Source organism: Bubalus bubalis, chromosome 23, assembly GCF_019923935.1.
Source record: "Bubalus bubalis isolate 160015118507 breed Murrah chromosome 23, NDDB_SH_1, whole genome shotgun sequence".
In the NCBI taxonomy this organism is placed as follows: domain Eukaryota; kingdom Metazoa; phylum Chordata; class Mammalia; order Artiodactyla; family Bovidae; genus Bubalus; species Bubalus bubalis.
This window is the reverse complement of record NC_059179.1, coordinates 4920250-4940381: the sequence shown is the minus strand read 5'-3', so window position 1 is coordinate 4940381 and position 20132 is coordinate 4920250. Positions and strand designations below refer to the sequence as shown.

The 20132-nt window shown below is 40.0% G+C and overlaps 1 protein-coding gene and 1 non-coding gene across 2 annotated transcripts in view; one reads left to right on the top strand and one right to left on the bottom strand.

Annotated features, from left to right (window-relative positions):
• PCDH15 (protocadherin related 15) overlaps positions 1-20132 on the bottom strand; it is a 1798632-nt gene that overhangs the window by 1004279 nt on the left and 774221 nt on the right. The gene's annotated exons all lie outside the window — the stretch shown is intronic.
• TRNAC-ACA lies at positions 10293-10364 on the top strand. Its single transcript has one exon. It is a non-coding gene; the product is annotated as a tRNA-Cys (tRNA).

The following is a 20132-nucleotide window of genomic DNA, read 5'->3' as shown; positions in this document are numbered from 1 at the left end:
CAGATATGACTTAGCGCAAGCAAGCACAAGACCCACCTAAGCTCTATTATTCTATTAATGTATCTATAAAATGACATAACTATCAGAGAGATTATAACCCCCATGAAAGAAGGATACTTGTCAACACTGAAACAAAACAAAACAAATTTAGAATAGAGCTAAAGTTTGAGGTCACATGCTGTGTGTTTATATTCTATAGACTAGAAAAAATAACTTCATGAAAGATCTAAGAAGCGCGTGACACTGAAGAACCACTTTGAGATATTGATGGATATGGACGAAGTGAAGGGCACCCTTTATTCAAAATAATTGGAATCTGACTCACGCATTAATTTCTCAGTATACTTCAGAATTTCAGGTTTTGACAGAGATAAACCATTCCTTCAAATCCCTCAATGCTTTATTATCATCTATAGTACCAAATCAAAGTGCCTTGAATGATATATCCAACCTTTCCCAACTCTGCCCTTGTCAGCAACACAAACCTATGTCATGTCACCAGGGGACTGATTTACATTAGTGCAACTGTGAGCTCCTTTAAGTATCCTGAATAAATATACTGTTAGATACCCCTGTCTTTCGGAAAATTCCTTTCTTTTAGAATGTCCTTCCATCAAGAGCACAGAATACCTTCATTTAGCCTCTCAAGGTGTCAGGCCTTATGATATTAATCTTTACATCTAAATCAACACCTAGCAAAGGACAATGATGATGATAATAGTGAGGACGATGGTGAGGAAGACTGAAAATAACTTTTCTTCTTGGATGCCTGCTGTCCTATCATGGACCACATTTGAGTCATGAATTACAACAAGGTAGTCTGGCCTTATATTTATTTTATTATACTTGTCTGTTGAACATGTACATGCACATAATAAATATTTGTTAGGGTTTAACTCAAGGCGTTTATCCTACAAACTTTAGTTTTCGAAAAAGTAATGGAGGTACAAAGGAGAAGTCACAATGACTAGGATATAATTGTTCAGTAGAGTGGAAGTCGCTCAGTCTTGTCCGACTCTTTGCAAGCCCCCTGGAATTCTCCTGGCCAGGATACTGAAGTGGATAGCCTTTCTCTTTTCCAGGGGATCTTCCTAACCCAGGGATCAAACCCAGGTCTTCTGCATTGCAGGCAGATTTTTTACCAGCTGAGCCACAAGGGAAGCCCAAGAATATTGGAGTGGGTAGCCTATCCATTCTCCAGCAGATCTTTCTGACCCAGGGATCGAATCAGGGTCTCCTGAACTGCAGGAGGATTTTTTTTACCAACTGAGCTATCAGGGAAGTTCAACTGTTCAGTAGAACTAATGGATAAATACCCTAGATAAATAAGAAGATTCTCCATCATACTGTGATATATTCATATTATTTTCTAAATCTTTGTATCTTTCAAGTATCTACATTATGTAGCCTCTCTGGTACTTCACCAAACAGAAATCAACAAATACCAGAGAGGTTAAATGAGTACCTCTTCTTTTTAATTCTCTGTCTTTTTGTCCCTCAAAGATTATACTTTCACCAACTTTTTATTTCCCATAAGCAACTTAGCAGCAGCAGCAACAACAGCTATCTCACATACATGTAAGATGTGTGTTTCACAAAAAGTATTTTTTTTTTCTGATCAGATGATTATTAAACACAGGCAGCTGTGATGGGAGCGCTAAAGCGCGGCTGAGAGGAGCCACCCCAGGTCCGAGGTCGGGGCAGAAGCCGGGAGGACCACATGCCCAAAGGGCGGCGGCCAAGAGCAGTTACCCCACGTCCGAGGTCAGGGGCAGCGGCAGCGGCTGAGAGTACCAGACTGCGATGGTGCAGGAATGTCCGAGAGGAGCTACCCCGCATCTGAGGTCAGGAGGGGAGGCCAGAGGACATACCCAGCCTCCGAGGTCAGGGCACCGACGAGAGGAGTTACCTGCGTCCGAGGTCAGGGGTGGTGGCCGGGAGGAGATACCCCACTCCCCAAGCCTGAGGCTAAGGGCGGCGGGCAGAAGGAACTACCCCATGCCCCCACGCCCAAGGCCCACATCCAAGAAGCCCTGGCTGCACAGGTGCAGGAGGGCCTAGAGGAGCTATCCCACATTGAAGGTCAGGAAGGGCAGCGGTGAGGAGATACCCCTCGTCCAAGGTAAGGAGCAATAGCTGGGCTTTGCTGGAAAGCCGTGAAGAGATACCCCATGCCCAAGGTAAGAGAAACCCAAGTAAGATGGTAGGTGCTGCAAGAGGGCATAAGAGGGCAGACACACTGAAACCATACTCACAGAAAACTAGTTGATCTAATCACACTAGGACAACAGCTTTGTCTAACTCAATGAAACTAAGCCATGCCTGTGGGGCAACCCAAGAAGGACCGGTCATGGTGGAGAGATCTGACAGAATGTGGTCCACTGCAGAAGGGAATGGCAAACCACTTCAGTATTCTTGCCTTGAGAACCCCATGAACAGTATGAAAAGGCAAAATGATAGGATACTGAAAGAGAAACTCCCCAGGTCAGTAGGTGCCCAATATGCTACTGGAGATCAGTGGAGAGATAACTCCAGAAAGAATGAAGGGATGGAGCCAAAGCAAAAAGAATACCCAGCTGTGGATGTGACTGGTGATAGAAGCAAAGTCCAATGCTGTAAAGAGCAATATTGCATAGGAACCTGGAATGTCAGATCCATGAAGCAAGGCAAATTGGAAGTGGTCAAACAAGAGATGGCAAAAGTGAATGTTGACATTCTAGGAATCAACGAACAGAAATGGACTGGAATGGGTGAATTTAACTCAGATGACCATTATATCTACTACTGCGGGCAGGATCCCTCAGAAGAAATGGAGTGGCCATCATGGTCAACAAAAGAGTCCAAAATGCAGTACTTGGATGCAATCTCAAAAACGGCAGAATGATCTCTGTTCATTTCCAAGGCAAACCATTCAATATCACAGTAATCCAAGTCTATGCCCCAACCAGTAATGCTGAAGAAGCTGAAGTTGAACGGTGCTATGAAGACCTACAAGACCTTTTAGAACTAACACCCCAAAAAGATGTCCTTTTCATTATAGGGCACTGGAATGCAAAAGCAGGAAGTCAAAAAACACCTGGAGTAACAGGCAAATTTGGCCTTGGAATACGGAATGAAGCAGGGCAAAAACTAATAGAATTTTGCCAAAGAAATGCACTGGTCATAACAAACACCCTCTTCCAACAACACAAGAGAAGACTCTACACATGGACATCACCAGATGGTCAACACCGAAATCAGACTGATGATATTCTTTGCAGCCAAAGATGGAGAAGCTCTATACAGTCAGCAAAAACAAGACCAGGAGCTGACTATGGCTCAGACCATGAACTCCTTATTGCCAAATTCAGACTTAAATTGAAGAAAGTAGGGAAAACCACTAGACCATTCAGGTATGACCTAAATCAAATCCCTTATGATTATACAGTGGAACTAAGAAATAGATGTAAGGGCCTAGATCTGACAGATAGAGTGCCTGATGAGCTATGGAATGAGGTTCATGACATTGTACAGGAGACAGGGATCAAGACCATTCCCTTGGAAAAGAAATTCAAAAAAGCAAAATGGCTGTCTGGGGAGGCCTTACACATAGCTGTGAAAAGAAGAGAAGCAATAAGCAAAGGAGAAAAGGAAAGATATAAACATCTGAATGCAGAGTGCCAAAGAATAGCAAGAAGAAATAAGAAAGCCTTCTTCAGTGATAAATGCAAAGAAATAGAGGAAAACAACAGAATGGGAAAGACTAGAGATCTCTTCAAGAAAATCAGAGATACCAAAGGAACATTTCATGCAAAGATGGTCTCGATAAAGGACAGAAATGGTATGGACCTAACAGAAGCAGAAGATATTAAGAAGAGGTGGTAAGAATACACAGAAGAATTGTACAAACAAGATCTTCATGACCCAGATAATCACGATGGTGTGATCACTGACCTGGAGCCAGACATCCTGGAATGTGAAGTCTAGTGGGCCTTAGAAAGCATCACTATGAACAAGCTAGTGGAGGTGATGAAATTCCAGTTGAGTTATTTCAAATCCTGAAAGATGATGCTGTTAAAGTGCTGCACTCAATATGCCAGCAAATTTGGAAAACTCAGCAGTGGCCACAGGACTGGAATAGGTCAGTTTTCATTCCAATCCCAAAGAAAGGTAATGCCAAAGAATGCTCAAACTACCGCACAATTGCACTCATCTCACATGCTAGGAAAGTAATGCTCAAAATTCTCCAAACCAGGCTTCAGCAATATGTGAACCGTGAACTTCCTGATGTTCAAGCTGGTTTTAGAAAAGGCAGAGGAACTAGAGATCAAATTGCCAACATCTGCTGGATCATCGAAAAAGCAAGAAAGTTCCAGAAAAACATCTATTTCTGCTTTATTGACTATGTCAAAGCCTTTGACTGCATGGATCACAATAAACTGTGGAAAATTCTGAAAGAGATGGGAACACCAGACCACCTGACATGCCTCTTGAGAAATTTGTATGCAGGTCAGGAAGCAATAGTTAGAGCTGGACATGGAACAACAGACTGGTTCCAAATAGGAAAAGGAGTTCGTCAAGGCTGTATATTGTCATCCTGTTTATTTAACTTATATGCAGAGTACATCATGAGAAACGCTGGACTGGAAGTAACACAAGCTGCAATCAAGATTGCTGGGAGAAATATCAATAACCTCAGCTATGCAGATGACACCACCCTTATGGCAGAAAGTGAAGAGGAACTAAAAAGCCTCTTGATGAAGGTGAAAGTGGAGAGTGAAAAAGTTGGCTGAAAGCTCAACATTCAGAAAACGAAGATCATGGCATCCGGTCCCATCACTTCATGGGAAATAGATGGGGAAACAGTGGAAACAGTGCCAGACTTTATTTTTCTGGGCTCCAAAATCACTGCAGATGGTGACTTGCAGCCATGAAATTAAAAGACGCTTACTCCTTGGAAGGAAAGTTATGACCAACCTAGATAGCATATTCAAAAGCAGGCATTACTTTGCCAACAAAGGTTCGTCTAGTCAAGGCTATGGTTTTTCCTGTGGTCATGTATGGATGTGAGAGTTGGACTGTGAAGAGGGCTGAGGGCCGAAGAATTGATGCTTTTGAACTGTGGTGTTGGAGAAGACTCTTGAGAGTCCCTTGGACTGCAAGGAGATTCAACCAGTCCATTCTGAAGGAGATCAGCCCTGGGTGTTCTTTGGAAGGAATGATGCTAAAGCTGAAACTCCAGTACTTTAGCCACCACATGGAAGAGTTGACTCATTGGAAAAGACTCTGATGCTGGAAGGGATTGGGGGCAGGAGGAGAAGGGGATGACAGAGGATGAGATGGCTGGATGGCATCACTGACTCGATGAACGTGAGTCTGAGTGAACTCCGGGAGTTGGTGATGGACAGGGAGGCCTGGCGTGCTGCGATTCATGGGGTCGCAAGGAGTCGGACACAACTGAGGGACTGATCTGATCTGACGGATCTGATTAGACATATATGCATATAGTATTCCAGGAAAAGCTATACTATTTACAGTACTGATTGTAATCTTTGGAATTTGCATGTCTTCACATCTGGACTGTGGCATTTTAGTGTTTTTTTATGTAACAAACACCAAACCTTTTCAGCTAAAAATTCTTAAGGTTAGTACCGATAAGATCAGTTACCAAGTAAACATACTTTGAATGATATCAACTTGGATTGTTGTTCTAGTTTGGTCTAAGTCACTTCAGTTGTGTCCTACTCTGTGCGACCCCACAGACAGCAGTCCACCAGGCTCCCCAGTCCCTGGGATTCTCCAGGCAAGAACACTGGAGTGGGTTGCCATTTCCTTCTCCAATGCATGAAAGTGAAAAGTCAAAGTCAAGTCGCTCAGTCGTGTCCGACTCTTAGCGACCCCGTGGACCACAGCCTATCAGGCTCCTCCGTCCATGGGATTTTCCAGGCAGGAGTACTGGAGTGGGGTGCCATTGCCTTCTCCAGGACTGTTGTTAGTGGTGTATTAAATAATTTGCACAAACCTATCTTCTGAGAATTATTTAAAAAGCTTGACAAAACTTTTAAAAAATCTGCTTGAAAAAATCATCAAGCTAATAACATAGTGAAGTTCTTTCCTAGAAAACGTGAACCAGGAAATAGGACAGAAATGAAAGAGATGGACTGAGAATGAGGGAGAGTCCTCAACTCCTGTGGACACATCCTGATTCCATAGGGGACCACTGAGAGGCTGAAAGGATGAAATGAGTGATTTACAATTCTTGTGGACCTGATTCCACAGGGGACCAGTGAGAGGCTGAAAGGGTGAAATGAGAGATTTACAATTCTTGTGGACCTAGGGAGAGAAAATTACAGCCCATGGCCTGATAAATAGGAACTGATGAACTCTCCTTCCAGCTGGGAATCTGAATGTTCCCATTCATGAAGTAGAGTGAACTGGACATAAAGAGCATACTGCACACTTTGGAGTTCAGCCATTAATTCTGTCAATTCCAGAAACTGGATTGATGTGATCCTGGTTCGCTGGTGTCTCATTTTACTACAAGAAGCAAAGGTAAATCCTCTCTGGAGGCAAATATTATCTTTCTAAGCCTCAAATTCTCTCTATAACACTTTCACAATTATTATGTCATACACACAACACAACACATCAGGCACATGAGCGGAAGCAACAACATAACAAAACAAAGATAGTCAGATATAGACCAAAAAATATAAATATTGGTCCTGCAAGCGCTTCTTAATACACATCCTCTAAGATAACCTCCATTATAGAGTCTTCTTTACAGGAACCCAAGTAAGCATTATTGAAGATCAAATGGTCTGGGAAAAGTGACATGAATATGAAATTCTGGACCTGGGTTACATGCTCCCTGAAAAGTAGTGAGGACCCAATACCTGGGGTGTGGTAGATTTCAGAGAACCCATGAAACAGGGGCGTTTATGATAGTAAAACTTTCACTGGTGGTAGTAAACGTTGATAAGCCACTAGTGGAAGGACACACGCTCAGAGGTGGTATGAATCAGATGTTTGAGAATCATGTCAGAGTAGCGATTATGTATGTAACAATGAAACTGGATGGTCCTTGCTGGGGGAAACTAGAGCTTTGAGAAATACAATGACAAGTTGAAGGTGATTATTTATTTAAGACTAAACACTATGTTTGGTAATCTCTTGGAAGCATATAGAGTTCATCTCCTGTAGCCAGAAAGCAGAGAAAGTTAACTACCAGTACTAGGATTTAATCTTAAAACTCCAGAGAAGGCAAAATTTGAATCCTAGATTGCCTACTCTCCCCAGAATAGAATTCTGGCTGGGAAAAGATGAAACTTTGAGACTTAGTATAGAAACATTTGTTAATTTTAATTCCCTAGATTACCTGTATCATTTGAGCCTGGGGAAATGAAAAAAAGTCATCATTTCTCTCAATAAACCAAATGATTTGAAGACAAATAAAATCTGTGTGAGTAGTTAAATCCTGTATAGGAGATAAGGGGAATTTTTAAAATATCTATTTTTAAACACTAGTCATAAACAATGGAGAAGGAAATGGCAACCCACTCCAGTGTTCTTGCCTGGAGAATCCCAGGGACAGGGGAGCCTGGTGGGCTGCCGTCTATAGAGTCGCACAGAGTCGGACACGACTGAAGCGACTTAGCAGCAGCAGCAGCAGCAGCAGGACAAGGCAATGGCACCCACTCCAGTCCTCTTGCCTGGAAAACCCCATGGACAGAGGAGCCTGGTGGGCTGCAGTCCATGGGGTCTCAAAGAGTCGGACATGACTGAGCGACTTCACTTTCTATTTTTACTTTCATGCATTGGAGAAGGAAATAGCAACCCACTCCAGTGTTCTTGCCTGGAGAATCCCAGGGATGGGAGAGCCTGGTGGGCTGCCGTCTATAGGGTCACACAGAGTCGGACACGACTGAAGCGACTTAGCAGTAGCAGTCATAAACAAAGTTAGTAGAGGTGATGGAATTCCAGTTGAGCTATTCCAAATCCTAAAAGATGATGCTGTGAAAGCTGCACTCAATATGTCAGCAAATTTGGAAAACTCAGCAGTGGCCACAGGACTGGCAAAGGTCAGTTTTCGTTCCAATCCCAAAGAAAGGCAATGCCAAAGAACACCCAAACTACTGCACAATTGCCTCATTTTGCATGCTAGTAAGAAATACTCAAAATCCTTCAGACTATACTTCAACAGTATGTGAACCGAAAACTTTCAGATGTACAAGCTGCATTTAGAAAAGGCAGAGGAAGCAAAGATCACATTTTAAACATCTATTATATCATAGAAAAAGAAGGGAATTCCAGAAAAACATCTATTTCTGCTTCACTGACTAAAGCCTTTGACTGTGTGGATCAAAACAAGCTAGAAAATCCTTAAAGAAATGGGAATACCAGACCACCTTGCTTCTCTCACAGCTCAGTTGGTAAAGAATCCACCTGCAATGCAGGAGAACCTGGTTCGATTCCTGGGTTGTGAAGATCCCATGGAACAGGGAAAGGCTACCCACTCTAGTATTCTGGCCTGGAGAATTCCATGGATTGTATAGTCCATGGGGTTGCAAAGAGTCAGTCATGCCTGAATAACTTTCACTTTCATCACTATTCCTTGCCACAGTGAGGTGTTATCTGTTCTTGTCTGTTCAGACCACCTTACCTGCCTCCTCAGCAACCTGTATGCAGGGTAAGAAGCAACAGTTAGAACTTGACATGGAACAGCAGACTGTTTCCAAATTGGGAAAGGATTATGTCAAGGCTGTATACTGTCACTCTGTTATTTAACTTATATGCAGAGTGAGTCATGTGAAATACTGGTTTGGATGATTCACAAGCTGGAATCAAAATTGCCAGGAGAAATGGCAGTTACTGCAGATATGCAGATGATACTGCTCTAACAGCAGAAAGAGAAGAGAAACTAAAGAGCCTCTTGATGAAGGTGAAAGAGGAGAGTGAAAAATCTGGCTTAAAACTCAGCATTCAAAAAACTAAGATCATGGCATCAGTTCTCATTACATTATGACAAACAGATGGGGAAAAAGTGGCATATTTTATTTTCTTGAGCTCCAAAATCATTGCTAATGATTACTGCAGCCATGAAATTAGAAGGCAATTGCTCCTTGGAAGAAAACTGTGACAAACCTAGACAGCATATTAAAAAGCAGAAACATCACTTTGCTGATAAATGTCCATATGGTCAAAGCTATGTTTTTTCCAATAATCATGTATGGATGTGAGAGTTGGACCATAAAGAATGCTAACTGCCACTGCTAAGTCACTTCAGTCGTGTCCAACTCTGCGCGACCCCACAGACGGCAGCCCAACAGGCTCCACCGTCCCTGGGATTCTCCAGGCAAGAACACTGGAGTAGGTTGCCATTTCCTTCTCCAATGCATGAAAGTGAAAAGTGAAAGTGAAGTCGCTCAGTCGTGTCCGACTCTTAGCGACCCCATGGACTGCACCCTACCAGGCTGCTCTGTCCATGGGATTTTCCAGGCAAGAGTACTGGAGTGGGGTGCCATTGACCATAAAGAATGCTGGGCACCAAAAAACTTGCTTTTGAATTGTGCTGCTGGAGAACACTCTTGTGAGTCCTGTGGACTGGAAGGAGATCCAACTAGTCAGTCCTAAAGGAAATCAATTCTGAATATTTACTGGAAAGACTGATGCTGAAGCTGAAGGTCCAGTACTTTGGCCACCTGATATGAAGAGCTGACTCATTGGAAAAGATCCTGATTCTGGGAGAGACTAAAGGGCAAAAGAAGAGGGTGACAGAGGATTAGATTGCTGGATTGCCATCACCAATTCAATGGATATGAGCTTGAGTAAACTCCAGGAGATAGTGAAGGACAGGGAGTCCTGGCATGCTGGAGTCCATGGGGTCACAAAGCGTTGGACACAACTTAGCCACTGATAAACAAGTCACAAACAAATTTGTAAGAAACTTTACATTGAGAACTATAGGAAACAGTGACAGATAAAGATAACAGTAGATTTATATTGCCAGTCACTCCAGGGCATAGCATATATACTTTTGAATAGAACAACAGGCACATTTGACAACAAAATATGCTGTCACACACACATACACACATATATATATATATTTATACATATCTCCCTCTACTTTTTCTTTTTTTTACCAAACACATATAATTGAACTTCTTTTTTTTTTTTTTGTAAGTTAAAAGTTGCTTATAGCATGTGCAGGAATGTTTCTCAGAATATGGTGACTATATAATGAAAACCATAATGAAGTTCTACTCATTGTTATTCTTGTGAATAGTAATGAGTTTGAGGAACCCGCACCCTCCCTGGTGGCTCAGACGGTAAAGCGTCTGCCTACAATGCAGGAGACCCGGGTTCGATCCCTGGGTGGGGAAGATCCTCTGGAGAAGGAAACGGCACCCCACTCCAGTACTCTTGCCTGGAAAACCCCATGGATGGAGGAGCATGGTAGGCTACAGTCTATGGGGTCGCTAAGAGTCGGACACGACTGAGCGACTTCACTTTCACTTTCACTTTCACCCTGAAGCAGAGGGTAGAAACCCAATTACCTAGATTTCCTCATCAGTGGCATGCTAGTATGCAACCTGGGATCCACAAATGTGGCATATTCAGAAGACAGCAATACAAAATTGTGTGAGAAAACATGTTCTGTACAGATTCCATTCTGATGAAAGTAACAGTAGAAGCATGCCCTTTCCAAAGCAGTTGTGACAAAGTTTCTGGAATCCAGTGTTCAAGTCAACAGTCAAGCTATGGTATCTGTACCCCTCAGTATTTTTTCCTGTATAATTTGAAAAAGTGAAAGTCTCTTAGTTGTGTCTGATTCTTTGCAACCCCATGGAATATAGAGTTCATGGAATTCTCCCGGCCAGAATACTGGAGTGGGTAGTGATTCCCTTCTCCAGGGGATCTTCCCAACCCGGGATTGAATCCAGGTCTCCAGCATTGCAGGCAGATTCCTTATGAGCTGAGCCACCAGGGAAGCCCAAGAATACTGGAGTGGGTAGCCTATCCCTTCTCCAGGGGATCTTTCTGACCCAAGAATCGAACTGGAGCCTCCTGCACTGCAGGGGGATTCTTTACCAGCTGAGCTACCAGGGAAGAATGAAATCTATTGTATGCAACTCAGAATACTGATACATATAGTCCTCTTATTCCCACAGTATATTTCTTGAATTCCTTAGTAAACACATTCTTTTTTTGTTTTATTTTCTCTACTTTTGGTTTGCTTGCCCAATGGAAGTAAATATTCGAAGTCTCTGCTGTCCAATACCATAGGCAATACATATATATATATATATATATATATATAACTATTTAAATTAATTAAAGAAAATAAAAAATTAATTTCTTCAATAACATTAGTCACATTTTAAGAGCTTAATAATTACAAATCTCTAGCGGCTATCATATTTGACAACAAAGATATAGAAATAATCTTTCTATTGCTGAAGAAACTTCTATTCTCAGCACTGCTCTGAAGCATAGACAACTTGACTGGGACATACGTGACTGGATTCAAATTAGAAAAGACTTTGTTATGGGGTTGATTGATTTTGTTAACAATTTCAAGCTATGACCTTGATAACATGTGATATTATATTCATCCTTCACTCCATTATTCTATTTGATTTTGCTAGCAAGGTTACAAGTGATCAAATTAGATACAGAGCTCACTTCATTTTAGAGTAACAAAATCAAATCTCATTAGCACTCATTACCAAACACGGAAGGCTTCCTCCTCAGGAATGATATTAAATTCTATTAGTAAAATTTAAAGGCTAACACTAACAGACTCATCCTTTTAGAAAAATATGTTAAGCTTACATTTGCGTATTCATTTTGGTTCCATGAGGTGGTTATTTACTGTCTGAACTTGCCTTGCATACTCTTCTTTTTGCTAATTACACTCCATTTCTTATCCACCCCCTCTTTGGTTTTGCAACCTTGGTTCTTCTGTCAACCAAGGTGCTTACCTACCTCCCCTGGCCTACTGCTTGAGTTCAGAAGCAAGTTAACCGGCTGGATTGTGCTGCAGGAATTTACTGCAAGGAGCAAAATTAAATGCAATTAGTTCATTACAACTGCAGGTACAGAAACAAAACCTCATTTGTTCCTCTTTTTGAGCCCCACCCTTAGACCTGTTCTCACTTTGTCCTTCCTAAAATTTGACTCTTTAAACTTCTATTTCAATGTATGTCTTCCTGTAAGTTTCTTTCTTTCTTTTTTTTTTTTTTTTTAATTTTTCTTCTAAGATAGTCAACTGATTATGAGAAACTACTCACAGCTAGTGGGAGCCCGAAACATTGATGAGTCCATAGTGTTAGTCACTGTTATGTCCAATACTTTGTGACCCCATGGACAGTAGCCTTTCAGGCTTCTCTGTCCATGGAATTCGCCAGGCAAGAATACTGGGGTGGGTAGCCATTCTCTTCTGCAGGGGATCTTCCTAACTCAGGTATCAAAACCAGGTCTTCTGCATTGCAGAAAGATCCTTTACCATCTAAGCCACCAGATGAACCCACACTGAAATCCATTTGGGCTTGAGTTTGAAATGTCATTCCTGCTTCCTTTCCCTTTGCCATTATAGCTTCACACACTGTTGACACCCACTATTGCCAGACAGGAACTTTGAATTCAGCTGCCCAGGAGTGATTTAACCATCCTGGTACTGCCTGCTTCTGCCAGAATATTGCTTTCATCTTCCCAAAATTGTTAACTCTTTGAAGCTAAAAGTCCATCTGTTTGTGCTATGAGTGATGTTGGCAAAGAGAAAGGAGGAAAAAAAACTACTGTTTTAGATAGATTTAACTTCATCAAATCTGTTGGAGATTTTAAAGAAATCATGTTGTCAAAGTGGTCAATTTGGAGGAAACATATATTTAAGTCTTATTTTCTGTATCAGCAAGCAATCCAATAACTTTGTTAGACGTTTGATAATATATTTTCCTGAATTATCTTTTCAAGGTTATGATCATAAAACATATAAATCACTCTAAACCCTTATGGTTTAAACTAATCAGGATTGACTGATGAAATTATAGGGCTTATTTTGTAAGTAAATTTTACCAATAGGCTTCAACTGGTTCATACATTATGAAAAATTTGGTATGCTAATAATAATCTCACAAACTCTAAAGGGCTTAGAGCTTAATATAATTGTCAGTGTGAACTAACACCGAGCACGTTGACGTTTATTTTGATATATACATGTTAGGCATAATTATAAATGATCACTATACTGGCAGTTAAAACTGAGGATACAGAAGACAGGTTGAGGTTTGATTTAAATTCACATATCCAGCCTATAAGATTTACAAAAGTCATCTTCTCTTTACTTACATGCATAGACTGATCTATGTCACCTTGAATGTAAGTTAATAAGTGAAAAATATTGGTACATGTAAATTTAGGCAGAGTCACATCTAAAAATCTGCCTTATTACACCACTCTGCAAAGAGAGGGGGTTTGAATTCTGTATATGATCTATATAGTGGAATACAGCGTCACAGTACAAAACATGCTATGAATGCCAGGTCTTAAACGTAAAACATCTAACGGGAAAAGCCACCATTAGTCTATTCAAATACTGTATTTTCCTCTTCATTGTTTTACACTTGAGCAATACTACAAAAAACAGAAATTTAAGAACTTGAAACAATGAGAAATACAGCATGTTTTTTATGGCTATACATTATATACATTTAAGCAGTAATTTTTAATTTACCAGTTTTTCAGCTACATTCCACAACTTAAATTTATTTCAGAAGAGACATTAAATGCAGATTCTCAAGCACAGTTTACTCTTTATAATGTCCCTGTTCCAGCCTATTTTCCAATCATTAAAATTTACTTTTTGAAATAAATAATTTAAAGCTTTCTTATATTTATAACTACATTTGGAATTATAGCTTAGAATGAGCATAATGGCTCATTTTTCCTGCACTTTTTTTCTTCATAGATTAGAATGGTGCTAATCAACACATGTAGGTCACCAAAAAATTATAAAGGAAAGATCTTAACTTTCCATCTCCCCAAAGCATGTACAGGTAAGCATCCATGTCCCTAACACCTGGCAGCTAGAACCTCAGTGGACTTTGTCTTTAATCACCCACATCTGTAGATGCAGTGTCAACCCTCAATGATTTTCAGTGTCATATCAGGACAAGGGCAATGTAATTAAATCTTTTAATTATGGGTGTTTTGGGATAATTGTCATATGAAAACATGTTGCTTCTAGCCCTTCTTAATTCTTCTATAAATATGTTAGATAACTATTAATAGATCAATAACTTGCTCTTCTCACCTCTGGTTTGAAATTATGTTTTGCAAAGTTATTTGCTGATTCTTTCTAGCTGTTTATATTCTTATCACTTTCAAAAAATGCCAAGAATATGTCATGTAATTATGGCAAAAATGTCTATGCAGAAAAAAAATTCTAAGACTATTCATACAATAAGAATAAGCTGATTTATTAGGGAGTCAGATTTGTAACTGTGTAAGACCCTCTTCTTATTTCTGGCAATCTGTTTCTTAACACCTGCTACTTAATACTTCATAGAAACCAAGTCTAGATGAACTGGCATGCTTCATAGTCTTACACATACATTACTGTCATTAAGGGTATTGAAACAATCACTGTTTACTATAAACTTACAGACTGAAATCTAGAATAAATAAGTTTATCTGCTTCCATCATACCATGAATCTAAAAACAAAGGGTAAACAAGCATCAACATTTTAAATACACATTTCTCTGATAATAGCACAACTGCCTGCCTCACAGGCATATTTATATGCACACACACATAAATTAATGTTAAATGAAACTTCTGCTTAGCAGACCTTATATACCTAAATTCACTAATAGTAAGATATTCCACACAGTATTATTTACAAGCCTCAGAGACCATTATTTTCATTTAAAATCCACTAGTAGGCAAAATCTAAATGTCAAAACTTACCATAATGTTTATGAGCAGATAAATATTAGAAATCACAGCTCTTGAAATAAATCTTAGGCAAGTTATTATTAAGGGGCTTACTACTGTCATATCTGACATTTACTACTTTATGTATTAGTTTTATTTCTTACTAAATATCCTTCTGCTTTGAAGATAATCTATTAAGAAAAACGTGATCTTTTTTTCCTTTGAGGTTTACTTAAACACAACATCACCTTTGTAATGAACTTAATATACAATTCAGTTCAGTTCAGTCGCTCAATTGCATCCAACTCTTTGTGACCCCATGAACCACAGCACACCAGGCCTCCCTGTCCATCACCAACTTTCGGAGTCCACCCAAACCCATGTCCATTGTGTCGGTGATGCCATCCAACCATCTCATCCTCTGTCGTCCCCTTTGCCCCCCGCCCTCAATCTTTCCCAGCCTCAGGTCTTTTCAAATGAGTCAGCTCTTCAAATCAGGTGGCCAAAGTATCGGAGTTTCAGCTTCAACATCAGGCCCTCTAATAAACACCCAGGACTGATCTCCTTCAGAATGGACTGGTTGGATCTCCTTGCAGTCCAAGAGACTCTCAAGAGTCTTCTCCAACACCGCAGTTCAAAAGCATCAATTCTTCAGTGCTCAGCTTTCTTAATAGTCCAACTCTCACATCCATACAAGACCACAGGAAAAACCATAGCCTTGATTAGACGGGCCTTTGTTGGCAAAGTAATGTCTCTGCTTTTCAATATGCTGTCTAGGTTGGTCATAACTTTTCTTCCAAGGAGTAAGAGTCTTTTAATTTCATGGCTGCAATCACTATCTGCAGTGATTTTGGAGCCTAGAAAAATAAAGTCAGCCACTGTTTCCACTGTTTCCCCATCTATTTGCCATGAAGTGATGGGACCAGATGCCATGATCTTCGTTTTCTGAATGTTGAGCTTTAAGCCAACTTTTTCACTCTCCACTTTCACTTTCATCAAGAGGCTCTTTAGTTCTTCTTCACTTTCTGCCATAAGGGTGGTGTCATTTGCATAGCTGAAGTTATTGATATTTCTCCTGGCAATCTTGATTCAGCTTGTGCTTCTTCCAGCCCAGAGTTTCTCATGATGTACTCTGCATATAAATTAAATAATCAGGATGACAATATACAGCCTTGATGTACTCCTTTTCCTATTTGGATCCAGTCTGTTGTTCCATGTCCAGTTCTAACTGTTGCTTCCTGACCTATATACAGGTTTGTCAAGAGGAAGGTCAGGTGGTCTGGTATTCTCATCTCTTTCAGAATTTTCCACAGTTCATTGTGATCCACACAGTCAAAGGCTTTGGCATAGTCAATAAGGCAGAAATAGATGTTTTTCTGGAACTCTCTTGCTTTTTTGATGATCCAGCAGATGTTGGCAATTTGATCTCTGGTTTCTCTGCCTTTTCTAAAACCAGCTTGAACATCTGGAATTTCATGGTTCACATATTCCTGAAGCCTGGCTTGGAGAATTTTCAGCATGACTTTACTAGCATTTGAGATGAGTGCAACTGTGCTGAAGTTTGAACATTCTTTGGCATTGCCTTTCTTTGGGATTGGAATGAAAACTGACCTTTTCCAGTCCTGTGGCCACTGCTGAGTTTTCCAAATTTGCTGACATATTGAGTGCAGCACTTCCACAGCATCATCTTTTAGGATTTGAAATAGCTCAACTGGAATTCCACTAGCTTTGTTCGTAGTGATGCTTCCTAAGGCCCACCTGACTTCCCATTCCAGAATGTCCGGCTCTAGGTGTATGAGTGATCACACCATTGTGATTATCTGGGTCGTGAAGATCTTTTTTGTACAAATCTTCTGTGTATTCTTGCCACCTCTTCTTAATATCTTCTGCTTCTGTTAGGTCCATACCATTTCTGTCCTTTATTGAGCCCATCTTTGCATGAAATGTTCCCTTGGTATCTCTAATTTTCTTGAAGAGATCTCTGTAAAGGCAATTGGGCTGTATCATTAATGTATTATTAAAACCTGAATGCTGGGAAAGATTGAAGGAAAAAGAAGAAGGAGGCAGCAGAGGATGAGATGGTTTGATAGCATTACCAACTCAATGAATGTGAATCTGAGCAAATCTGGGAGATAATGGAGGACAGAGGAGCTGGTGTGCTGCAGTCCATGGAGTTGCAAAAAGTTTGACATTACTCAGCAACTGAACAATATAAACAATAAAATATGAATGAAATTTAACAGAACAAAAATATAATTTAATTATGTGGAAAATATACAGATGTAGCTACTGTGTACTAAAAAAAAAAAAAAAAAAAAAAAAAAGATACATCATTTAACCTATGAGAATCCAAAGGAAAGTGATGCCTCAAAGACGTGATAGTAAATAACTGACAAAGTCTTGGGCAGAAGGGTAATCCTGGAAATAATTTAATTTACTCTGATTATTATACTTTTATCTTAACAAAATTAAGAACTTTATATTTTGAGGTTTTATTGGAATTTCAGTCTACAAGATATCAACATAATTAAATTATTTCATCAATTGAGATTTTGCCTCAAGATGACTTGTCAAACTGGTTGTTATTGACTATTCCCAGCTTAAGTTATCTGGATGAAGAAGCATAGTTCATTTATATACCTTTGGATGAGACTATGATCATTCTATCTAAAAAGAAAGAAAGGCTCAGTCACCGCTCAAGCCATATACTTCAGCATGTGTTCATCCTAAGTTGCTTCAATCATGTCCAACTCCTTTGAACCCCATGGGCTATAGCCACCAGTCTCCACTGTCCTTGGGATTCTCCAGGCAAGAATACTGGAGTGGGTAGCCATTCCCTTCTCCAGGAGATCTTCCCAACCCAGGAATCAAACTGGCATCTCTTAAAATTTTCTGTATTTGCAGGTAGGTTTTTTTTTTGTTTGTTTTTTGTTTTTTTTTTTTACCACTAGCACCATCTGGTAAGACCCAGACTTCAGCATAACTGCCAGTTAAATATCAGGACAGTGGTTTTCCACCAATATTTTATGAAGCATCTATATGGAGATAAATGCTGATGGGAGACTACATGTGGGGAAGAAAAATATCTAGTGGAGAGAATTTATGAGAGGATACTTCATGAAAAGTTTCAGTTTTCAGTTCAGGCTAAACTGAATGCCAGTAAAAAGGAAGGGAGTCCAAAATATCCCTACAAGCAGAATTTTCTACTAAAAGAAGGCTTCACTTTATTTGATTTTAAGCTTCATTTACTAGATTCTGTTGTTTCTTTTATGTCTTTTGCAGGTATGGATAGGTAATGCTACACCAGACATGAGGAGAAGCAGAAGATAGTCCCATTATAACAGTAGAGGGAGTTTTGAGGCAGTGCTAGGGATATAGAAGTCAAAGAGGGGTCTATAGGGAGAAAGAAAAAAGGAAATTGGAAAAAGAAATATTTTAAAATAAAAATTTTCCTTTTTAAAAGTTTATGCTGTATAATATAAATTGCCATCTCAATCTTCTTGCTTAACTTCATTAAAATGTCATTTTCTATTTGATGCATTAGATTTGTTTTGGAAGATATTAACAGGATGACTTAGGAGGAGAAAGGGACGACAGAGGATGAGATGGCTGGATGGCATCACTGACTCGATGGACGTGAGTCTGAGTGAACTCCGGGAGTTGGTGATGGACAGGGAGGCCTGGCGTGCTGCGATTCATGGGGTCGCAAAGCGTCGGACACGACTGAGCGACTGAACTGAACTGAATTGAACTAGGCTGATTACCTTTCAAGGAAACTTTAAGATAGCTCTTTGACTGCGATCATTTCACAATTAATACTTAAGAGTTGTCTCAACTTGAGGCAAGTGATGCTGATCTTTGTATAGCACCTCTATTTCACCCCGGCAGGACCATCAGACACCCCTTGAGTCCCAGCTGCCCGGAAGGCTCGGGTGTGGTGTGCGCACAGCAGCTGTCCTAGTCTGAAAACAGCTCCTAGGCTGCAATAAGTTGAAAGCTGTTAGAACTCAACACTGCTGACGGTTTAGGAGATTGAAAGGGCAATCTTGCTGATATTTTTTCTTTTGCTATGCCGAAGCTTTAAAGGTTGATACAGTTCCACTGGTTGACTTTTGCTTTTGTTGTTTGTGCTTTTATTGTCATATCCAAAATATCATTGCCAAGACCAATGCTAGAAAGCTTTTTTCCTGTTTTCTTCTGGGAGGTTAATGATATCAGGTCTTATGTTTAAACCTTTGATTTGTTTTGGGTCAATCTTTGTGAGCGGTATAAGGTAGGGATTGAATTTAATTTTTCTACATTTTATCATCCTGTTTTTTTCAATACCAATCATTGAAGGCATTATCATTTCTCCAGTGGGTATCCTTGGCTACACTGTAAATATTACTTGATCGTATGTGTGTGAGTGTGTGTGTTTTGGGGGGGCGGTGTTAATGCTGGGCTCTCTAATCTGCTCCACTGGTCTATGTGTCCATTAAAGAAACCTGTTTACCAATGGATAAATGGATCAAAAAGAGGGAATATTATTCAGTCATCAGAAGTAAGGCAATTCTGTCATTTTTGACAACATGGGTGTACCTTGAGGACATTTTGCTAAGTGAGGTAAGTCAGACAAAGGAGGACAAACACTGTATGGTATCACTTCTATGTGGAATCTAAAAGAGCCAAACTCATGAAAGCAGAGAATAGAAAGGAGGTTACCAGGGGCAGGGGTGTCAGGAATAGAAGAGATTTTGTTTAAGGCTATACATTTGCAACTAGTAGATAAATCCTGAAGATCTAATGCATTGTATAAACAACAATACTGTATTATTAACATCAAACTTGCTAAAAGACTAGATCTCAATTAATAATACAAAGAAATGATAAACTTGTGATGTGATACAGGTGTTAGTTAATACTGTGATGGTGATTATAGTGTAATATATCAATGTATCAAATCAACATGTTGTACACCTTAAGCTTACATGATGATATATAGCAAATATATCTCAATTAACAAAATAGCAATCTTGGAGGTATTTGGGTATCCCTGTTGGCTCAGTGGTAAGGAGTCATCTGCCAATGAAGGAGATGTGGGTTCAATCCCTAGGATGATCCCCTGGAGAAGGATATGGTAACCCACTCCAGTATTCTTGCCTGGGAAATCCCATAGATAGAGGAGACTGGCAAGCTACAGTCCATGGGATCACAAAAAAGTCAAATACGACT